The sequence below is a fragment of the Prinia subflava genome, chromosome 6, assembly GCF_021018805.1.
Source record: "Prinia subflava isolate CZ2003 ecotype Zambia chromosome 6, Cam_Psub_1.2, whole genome shotgun sequence".
In the NCBI taxonomy this organism is placed as follows: domain Eukaryota; kingdom Metazoa; phylum Chordata; class Aves; order Passeriformes; family Cisticolidae; genus Prinia; species Prinia subflava.
In genome coordinates this window covers 31878566-31888479 of record NC_086252.1, presented here as the reverse complement: position 1 = coordinate 31888479, position 9914 = coordinate 31878566, and the positions used below count along the sequence as shown (strand labels likewise).

General features: G+C 38.3%; 1 protein-coding gene across 3 annotated transcripts in view; it reads right to left on the bottom strand.

Annotated features, from left to right (window-relative positions):
* Positions 1–1569: 1569 nt before the first annotated feature.
* The window catches only part of SLC35F5 (solute carrier family 35 member F5), a 30043-nt gene continuing 21698 nt past the window's right edge, over positions 1570–9914 (bottom strand). For all 3 annotated transcript variants that reach the window (XM_063400942.1, XM_063400943.1, XM_063400944.1), the window contains exon 17: positions 1570–9267. The gene's annotated coding sequence lies outside the window, so the exon portion shown is untranslated. The remainder of the gene's footprint in view (positions 9268–9914) is intronic.

Here is a 9914-nt window from a genome sequence, read left to right as displayed (position 1 = left end):
ACTTGCCTTTGGAAGTATATAGAAACTTTTTAAGTCAAGTTGCTTCAAATGCTTAATTTGAGCACCAGAATTCCTGTTGCTTGTCAGGGAATATGAGACGAACTCCTTATTAGTTAGTGGCAAAGCAGGTGTCCCCTTGTTTTAGTGTAAAAAGCTGCTTCTTCCTATAGCTGTGCAGTAATATTTAGGACCTCGGTGAAAAAGAATTCAGCTGTAGTTAATCCAGAAAACTCAAAAAGGCCTATGGTGGAAGTTATTTTTTTCCTCAAAATATTTTAATGAAGTATTTCGGTAAATGCCTATCATCCTCGAGGTTTTAATTATTAAAGACGCTGAAAGTTCAGCTGCAAGAAGAAAGGTCAGCGTCGAGCCTCGGTTAACTGCGGGAATCAGGGATGATAAACAGGTAAATTAATTGTCTTTTCGCCGCTTAGACAATAATTGCTGAGCCGGAGCGGCGGGATGGGCACGGCCGGAGCTCCCCCTGCTGCTCGCAGCCCTGTTGAGGTGCCCGCAAACACAAAAAAACAACCCACACAAAAACCACAAAAAAAAACCACCGCGGCCGAGAGACACCGAGAATCGCTGCTGGGCTGCTCGAGTGACCCCAGCGCCGTGGCTTGAACCCAGCCCCAGCAGCGCCGTCGGGGGGAAGGGGAAGGGTAAGAACAAGTCTGATGGGGTGAGATAAAGGCAGTTTAACAAGGAGAGCAGAGGGTGCAAGCAGAGCCAAACAAGGAATGAATTCCCTGCTCGCCATGGCTGGGCAGGTGTTCAGCCACCCCCAGGAGAGCAGGGCGCTGTCAGTGTGGTGGTGACTTGGGAGGACAAACACCACCACTCCAAATGTCCCCTCCTCTTCCTTCCCCCCCTCTGGGCACTGAGCACGCTGTCCCATGGTCTGGAATGGCCCCTGGCCAGTCGGGGTGTCCCATGCCGGCTGTGTCCCCTCCCGTGTCCCCATAGCCCCTCCCCAGCGTGTGCAAGCCCCGCTCAGCACCATCAAAACAGCCCTGCATCACCATCACCCGTGCTGAGCACCACCAAAACAGCCCTGCATCACCATCACCCGTGCTGAGCACCACCAAAACAGCCCTGCATCACCATCACCCGTGCTGAACACCACCAAAACAGCTCTGCATCACCATCACCCGTGCTGAACACACCACCAAAACAGCTCTGCATCACCATCACCCGTGCTGAACACCAAAACAGCTCTGCATCACCATCACCCGTGCTGAACACAAACCCAAAACAGCTCTGCATCACCATCACCCGTGCTGAACACACCAAAACAACCCTGCATCACCATCACCCGTGCTGAGCACAAAGCCAAACCAGCCCTGGACTGGCCACGGGGAGGAAAACCAACCCTGCCCCAGCCAAACCCTGAACTCAGACCAAGCTGACGCCAAACAATGACCTTCCTGATCCTGGCTGACTTCAGGTAACACAAGACACCCCAAAACTCACTTTTAAGCCCAGCCCTAGTGACCACTTTTTCTTAACTGATGATATAGAACACATTAAGCAGTAACCCCAACCAAATACCAATTCCTGTTAAGAAAATAAGATTTATAATCTTTATTGTTTACTTACATATAATAAATATAATACAGAACAAAAACTTCACACTCATTGATTGTATTACACAGGTTGTTAATCAGAATACATTACATTTTCTTTTCATTAGCCCTTTTATAGGGTTTTGGTACTGGGTATTAAGAATTTCAATTTATAAACCTTTTAACATAAAAACAATATTCCAATTTCCATCTTCATGCATGTTTCAAATATTTATATATATATTGGTTTTGTTAAAAATATATAAGCACTGTTCAATACTTGCAATATAGGACTTCAATTTCCATTCATTCGATCTCTATTAATATAGAGAATTTCAAAATAGTTAATAGTTTAAATCTGATTTTAATTAAAAATACTTATTCTATATTTTTTTATTTAACTGACCTCCCATCAAAAAATGAAGTGACAGGACAAAGACACCCCAGGCAAAAGCCATTGTTCACTTTTAAAAGAACAATGGGTAAAAGCTCTGGTTCTTGCTTCACCTGTATTATCCTGAAATAATGGAGATACAATTTGGTATAAAGAGGGCAGGAGGAAACCAGAGTTTCTGAAGAGATATGCATCTTCATTTCAGATTTACCACTGCCACCCTGCTGTTTTCTTGGCTTAAAAATCACTACATCAAACTCTGATATATGTTTTTCTCTGCATGAATATCCTTGCCATTAAATGGAAATTAGATTAAAATGCTACATTTCTTTTTTTATCAAAAATAGATCAAGGTTTAACACACTCTGAAATCAGGTTTTCAAGTGCAAATGCAATACACATTAGCAATTCACGTTCTGCTTTCACTAAGGAAAATGGTTAAAAGATGATGCATAAAGATGTTTCATAGAGGATACTTGGATATCTGAAACTTGCTGTGCTCTCAGAACATCTGAATTATCACCAAGCTGTACAGACTTCAGGGAAAAAAAAAAGTTTTCTTCAGGTGGAAAAAAAAAAAAAAAAAAAAAAAAAAAAAAAAAAAAAAAAAAAAGCTGCTTCAGTTAAAGCAGCAGCTTCCACCTGAGAAGTGTAACTGAGAATTCCCTGAAACTCAGTACAAAATGCAATGCCAGAACAACCATCCAAACTACAACTGGTTTTGTGCACCTTTTAATGCACTCGAGTTTCAGGAGTTTCATAACTCAAGGTTTCATAAACAATTTTGTTTTACTAATATCTACTCCAAAGAGGCCTTACACGAATTTTAAACCATTACAAACACCTCTTCAGCTCCACAACGCTGAAGTTGTACCTCATATTTAGGACATTTCTCTGATTCCATTCAGATAACATCACCTCCAACACCTGGCTACCCTTTGCACCAGCCTTGTGTAAACAGCCTCTCATGAGTGTCAGTGAACAGAGCATTCCTTTGTAACTGCATTGGATGGACTTCAAAAAAACCAAATGACAAACAAAAAATACCCCCTAAGTGTCCATATATAATTTTTTCCATCATTCTTTTTAAGAATCACAGGGCTTAATTTAAGTCTTCAGCTGCAATATGAAATGATTATTTAAAATACCTACTTTCTACATTAAATCAAGATCAACCATAGATCACTCCAATAAACTACTGCCCAAGCACTTCCTGGGTGGGACTGGGCTATGCAAGAAATTACCCCAATGATTTTACAGCATATGCTTCCTACTTTCCTACTAATATTCTTGATATTCAACTAACATTTCTGTTTTAAATTTTTTAGGGTTTTTTTTCTTCTGCAATAGGAAAGCGCCATTGGTTGGAAAGCCCCTGCTGTTCCCCTAGGTAGAGGAAAAAGTAGATTCTAAAATATTTTAGAAATGACTCATTCTGGCAGTGGAACTAACTTGATTGGATGCAAGTGGTCAGATTTAGGTAGAAGAGAAGCATCACCTGTGACACAGACAAGGAAGACTTGTGGACTGGCAACATCAGTAATACACTGACTGGTATCATTAATAAAAATACAATCATTTGTATATTATAAAATTAGTTCTATGCTAAACAGCTAATTCTCCTTTAGCTTGATAAATGTAGGGGTTTGGTTTTATTTGGTTGGGTTTCTTAAAAAAAAAGTAGGAAAAAATCAGGAACATATGTGAAGAACTATAGAATAAACAGCCCTGAATTTTTATTTCTGAGGCCATTTCAGTATCCAGTCATATTTCTTCTGTGGACCACAAAGAAAATTTGTGCACCTTCCCTAAAAAACCTTCAGAAGTTCATTAATAAAAGAAAGGGAACATTGGATGTGACTTTATAAATTGAAATGCAGTTGAAGGACTCTGAACCTGTAGAACTAAACAGCTGCTTTCTACAAAAATCCTCAGAGAAAAGCCCTTTATGGTTTTTAAAAGTAGGAAGTGAAAGCCAGATGGAACTCTGGATGCATTCCACATCATGACAGGCATATCCAGAAAAGGTCTGGTTACCTACTAATACCAGATGTAATGACAAGAGTGAGAACACACATCTCTGAGAAGTCACATTACATGTCAGATTTACATTTTATGTCAGATTTCCAACACCACAGAGGACTAAGGCAGTGAAAATACAAGTACACAGTCTTTACCTAGAGAGGAAATTCACTTTGCAATGAATGCAACAGGGCATGGAAATGGAAATGTCAAAGCAGAAATCATCAAGAGGAGGCTGACACTCAAGGCTGATGACTATGATCACACGTTCTCACTATGGACAAAAGAAGCTTACAGCCAAGTGCAGGGGTTAATATTTCTCATGCTGCTGATTTTAAACAAAAGTCATGTGGCAAGACAAATTCACCTTCTAAATAATTAAGCTGCATACTGGCTGTGTGGAAGTATCTTTTGTGATCAGTAACAGTAGTGCTTTTACCAACTTACCAGCACTAAACTCCCTCCATTTATATTTCTGAGGTCTTAAAGCAAACCACTCCAAGTACATTCTGCAGACAGAAATACTGCAAAGGCATAAAGGTCAACCTATCTGCAAAGTTCTTTTCAATAAAGTTTTACTTTATTAATGCTGCCAATGACCCTCGTGAGCTTTGGATCAAATCCCATTCTAGCCCAAGTTACTGGAAAAACAAACAAAAAATCCCCCCGAGTGACTAGACTTCGTAAAAATTTAATGATATAAATGAATATATTTATGTTAAAGATTTATACTGATCTATCCCAGAATCAGATTATGTATTATTACAGCACTGCCTAACCCTGAAAGTTAATGTCACTGTCATGCCAGAAGTGCACCTTCAAAATCAGCACAGTAACTATTCATTTCTATGGCGAAGAGGACAATAAAGTAGAAAATCACACACATTTCAGCATCACCTTAGAACAGATGTTTCTCCAAAAAGTAACAAAGTGTTGGGCAGAGTAAATTTTATTGACATCTTTAAATGCTCTTAACATCGTCATCATGATTTACCTGATAAGCCTAAGGAAATTCAACATGGAAGTTACATGACGTGAAATGTTTAAGTGAAATCTGGAAATGCCTGGAGCGATTTTAAAAGCAGGAATTAGATATCGGCTCTCACAACTTATGGTATCATCCATATTTCCCTGAGAAATCATGCCCTGCAATGATCATTTAAAGTACAACATTAATGAAATGGTGGATTAGATAAAAATGCTAAAAAATTGCTGACAACAGTTTATGAATCACATAAATGCTACTGGAGTTATAACTATTAAATTGCAGGCACTACATGTGACAGCCAGAACAGAAATGGTGACTGACTCAAAACTCATCCCAAGTAAACTGATTCAAAGTACCATCCTACAGTTAGGCATGTAACCCAGCATCGTGATATTTACATCAGTTTATTTCTTGATTTTTGAGCATGCCAGTTCTTCACTTCATTTACACTCCGCCTTTCCGAGGCCTATTTCCACATGAAATTCAAAGTGTGTCCATAAACTCAGCCTATCTCCAAAATTTAACTGGTTTTCCCCACCTCTGATAGCTTACTTTAGCTCAGTAAAATAATTTCCCTAAGACAGGAGGATCATTTAGGAGGGAATAGGAAAAACAACATTCAACAGTAAGAGAAATGGAACCAAGAATTACAAAGAAATCGTTTTGCCACCTTATTTAAAGCCATCACAGCTGTGAATAGCAGTACCTAGGCACGAGTACTGTGACAGGAATGACAATTACAGCAGCACACACCAAGAAAAGCAATTTGCAGGCTCTCCTGGTTTAGTTGGTACATTCGAAGGAGGGCTGCCACGAATAGACCAAGAACCACCTGCAGCTACCCTGGGTGAACAAGAGCCCTGCTTAGCACCCCACTGCCCCCAAATCCCCCCAGGCTGTGCCCGCTGTGTGCAGTCCCTGCAGCCCAACTCCATGGCCAGTCCTGTCCCACAGCCCCCACCCCTCACAGGCAATCCCGGGGACCAAGGAGCAGGATGCAGTGAAGACTGGAAAGCCAAAGAGCAAGCCCTCAGTGCCTCCAGGAGCACTCAGACTTTGTCACAGATGTATTTCCATCCCTCGCTGAACCAGCACTGTGTCTGCAGCAGTCCCTTGTAGTGAACACATTTTCAGCGTGACTGAAATCCAGCACGAAGTGGCCGGAGAAACCAAAATGTTTTCCTGCCTTTGTTCTGAAGTGCAGCACACCGCTTATCAAACTAGGTGAGGCTCACTCAAACCTAAAAGCAAATTATCATAATTTCTTTCATATATAAAAACCAAACAGCCCTAAAACCTCAATTGCACGCACAGAAGAAATTGTTGGTTGTCTCAAAGGATTACAGGAATTAGTTCAACTGTTTGACAGAGCAACAGAGAGTATTCATTCCTGTTTTGTAGGCCTGGGAAATCACTGTTCCTTAACCATCTAGTGACAATCAAAGAAATGTTTGACATTATTTTTCTAAAGCGTAAGTGGTTCCTCCAAGAAGTCAGAATAAAGACATTCCCAAAGTGAAACAGTAAGAGCAATGACAATATTACCACACAGAGGTAAAGCATTCACGAGAGAGCTCCTTCACATTCCAGTTGTGTCACGGGGAGGAAAAACCCAGCACGTCTCCACTGCATCAGAGGTACCTGAGAATCAAAGCTAAATCTCTTGTGCATTTACCAAGCATCCATTAGAGAGCTATGCAATTTACATTTCAAATCAGACATTATATTTATAAAATATTATTGTACTAAAAATCACAAGGCTTTGTAGAAAAAACTCCATCACATTCTATTAAATGCAGGAACAGTGTTGTATGTCATAGCGTCTGTAATTAAAAGTGTAACATGTTTCTTGTAACCACAGGGGCACCACTGTTTAAAAATCCTTTCAGCAAGGACAGTTTGTTTTGTTCCTACTATTTAAAGAACTGTAATTTAATGCAAAAACACAGCTTAAGCTACCTAGTGCCACGAGATAAAAATATTTCGTATCTTATTAAAAAAGAAAAATTAACACATTTTTGTTAAACACATTTGGAATGCCCTGACTTTGAGTTTACTGAATGTTCTTCAACATTCCTGGGGTCAGAGACAGAAGAATATTCTCTTAGTACTTCTCTTCTTAACCTCTCAAACTAATGAATAATGCAAATTAACAGTCATATACATGGGAGGCTAAGATGATCTTAGACTTTAAGCCATGAACATAAGGGCAAATATAAATAGCAACTGCATATTTGACATTACAGATGCAATCCTGTTTGCATGGCCAATTGTAACAAACAGTAATAGAAAATTTTGCTACAAATACTGTCATTGCCCATCTGAAAGCAAACTTGGTTTTCCAGGCTCAATGCACTGATGCCACAAATCCCAGCTAATTCAAATTTGGAGTTAATGCCTGGTGTCAAATATTCTGCAGGATCTCATTGAAACATTTCATTAACAGAAACTAGACTTTTTTTTAATTGTGAGTAGGCATTAACAATGCTTCTTGAAAAAAAGTTAAAGCAAACATCCTCTAAATTTGTCATAATTTTGAAGGATAAGTCTAAAACCTAAGGAAACTCTACTGACCAAAAAATGCCTGAAAATTCTACCAAAATAAAATTAGTGCAACATACTGCATTTTTGACCCCTCTACTTGTGGAGTTTGGAAATTTAACTGTGAAATTTAATTGACTTTCTTGTCTCTTTTGAGTTTGTGATTTTGTTGTGGTTGGTTTTGGGGCTTTTTAATTTTTATTTTAGTGTCCAAGAAGGACTTACTATCTCATCTTAAAGAGATGCCTCAGATCACCAAAGTTTGTAGTGCAATGCAGTATTAAAAACAGGAAGGAAAATCCTGATAAAGGTTAAATATTTGAACAGAATAGCCCCCGGTTCATTTTGTCTTCCTTTTCTACGTACAGATCTTATATTAAATTCCAGCTGCTAGCTTGAATTCTGCTATAAATGTAGATCCTAAGCATGTTGCTTTCCTGCATTCCCTCTCAAATAATAGTTTTATTATCAAAAGGCCAAAATTGCTTTTGGAAGGATCATTACTGAATGCCAAAACATGAACAGGCATTTCTGCTATGTCATCCCTCTGTATTTGTGGAGGGACAGTAGAAATACCCTACATTATTAATAACCTTGTTATGTGGAAGAAAATACTCCTGGCTAAAAATCCATCTTACATTCATTATAGAAAAATAAAATCCATCAAAAGCCAAAATTAACTTTGATCTACGTGTCTTATAGGCCAGGAGCTGGAAAATGGCATGGACTAATTTCAAATATTCCTGAATATAATTATAATAGCTTCTCTGGATTAAAAAGGATAAAACACTGCAGTGCAAGGAAGATAATTATCAGTTTTAGAATAAATTTATTAATACAGCTGGGGGAAAAGAAAAATCAATGCAAACACCTCTCCTTTTCATATTGCTTAGCAGGTTAGTGTAGTGCCAATCCACTGACTGAAAACTTTCACAATTAATTTGATCTCTTTCACAGTGTGGCAGCTACACCTGAAAATTTTCATGCCTGAGAGACAACTGGGATTGAGAATGGGTTACAGAACCAGTCTGTTTTAAAACATGTATAAGAATGTACACCCAAATGTATTGTAATTAGAAATATTTTACCATTCACTGAAATTTTAAGCATTCCTGATTTTGGGGCATTTTTTTGATTTTTAAACATCAGCACCCATTGCCATTACAAGGCTACTCAAAATGGCCTAAGACATTATATATGTAGTGTTCCAGGACCGTACAAAGATCCTGCCTCAGTCATTATAAGAATGCACTTAATAAATTATTTTTCTATTTTCATCTATTAATATGCAAATAGTTTATACAACATAAAAAATTTAATTTGTACCTACTACAGGTAACATATCTATTTAGCTTTTCATCTGAAAGCCTGTAAGACTTGATGACCTGCAAACTTATTTACATAAATCGCTTTTAAAAATAATATTGTCCAGCATTTAACAAAATTGTGACTTAAAAAAAGAAAGAAATCACTTAACAGCATTTGCTTTCTTGATTTTGTCAAGTAATGTCACCAGCTCAAGGTTATAAGGCAGGCTGGTTGTTCAGATGGACTAAGACTCCCTATGGTGACAGGCATGTAGTAAATCTGTTTATTTATAAAATCAGATGAAAGCAAGAAAGAGAAAAAGTTTAGAGTTTCAAAAGAACTGAAACTTCTTATTTTTTACTACAAATTCAGAATAGGCACTGAAACATGATTCCTTAGGGACTTTTCCAGAAGATTGTCTCTTCGCTGGGCATCATTCCATTTTTAAACTAAGAAGAAGAAGAAAAAAATTATCAGAGGTACATAACTCAGGATTACAAAAGAGGAATTACCATAAGCATTTGTTTCCATCTTACTAACAAAGGAAAGAACTTCATGTCTTAAGACATCACAATTACTGTTTTGGTTAGAATATTTTTAATTTCATTATTAGATTCAAGCAACATTGGACAACAAAAATATATTTCTCCTGTAATTCTGCACACGTTATTGAAAACCCTGAAACACAGGGCTAGGAGAGTCCTAAACTTTGCTTCAGTGCTCCAAGCCAGTACTGACAAACAGTGTCATGTTCCTTTTATTTGTGTAACCTCCTCTTAAAGTGGAGGTTACACAGATTTTGCAAACTCTTTAGCTATTCTAGTCCACTTGCCCTATGCTTATCATGAGAAATATCTATCCTAATATTTAATAGAATTTACCAACTTAATTCTTATCAACCACAAACACAACCAAAAAGGGCTCCTTTCCACTTTTTGGACCCTGATAAAGTCTGGTGATGTTCTTTAAACTTCCCTAAATGGTTGGTGTTTTTCATGAGCTGCAGTAGCCCAAACTGAGACCTCAGCAGCACTAAAGAGTGTATTAATTACTTCAGATGTCCTCCAAACACATCAAACACATCCCCCATGCCATA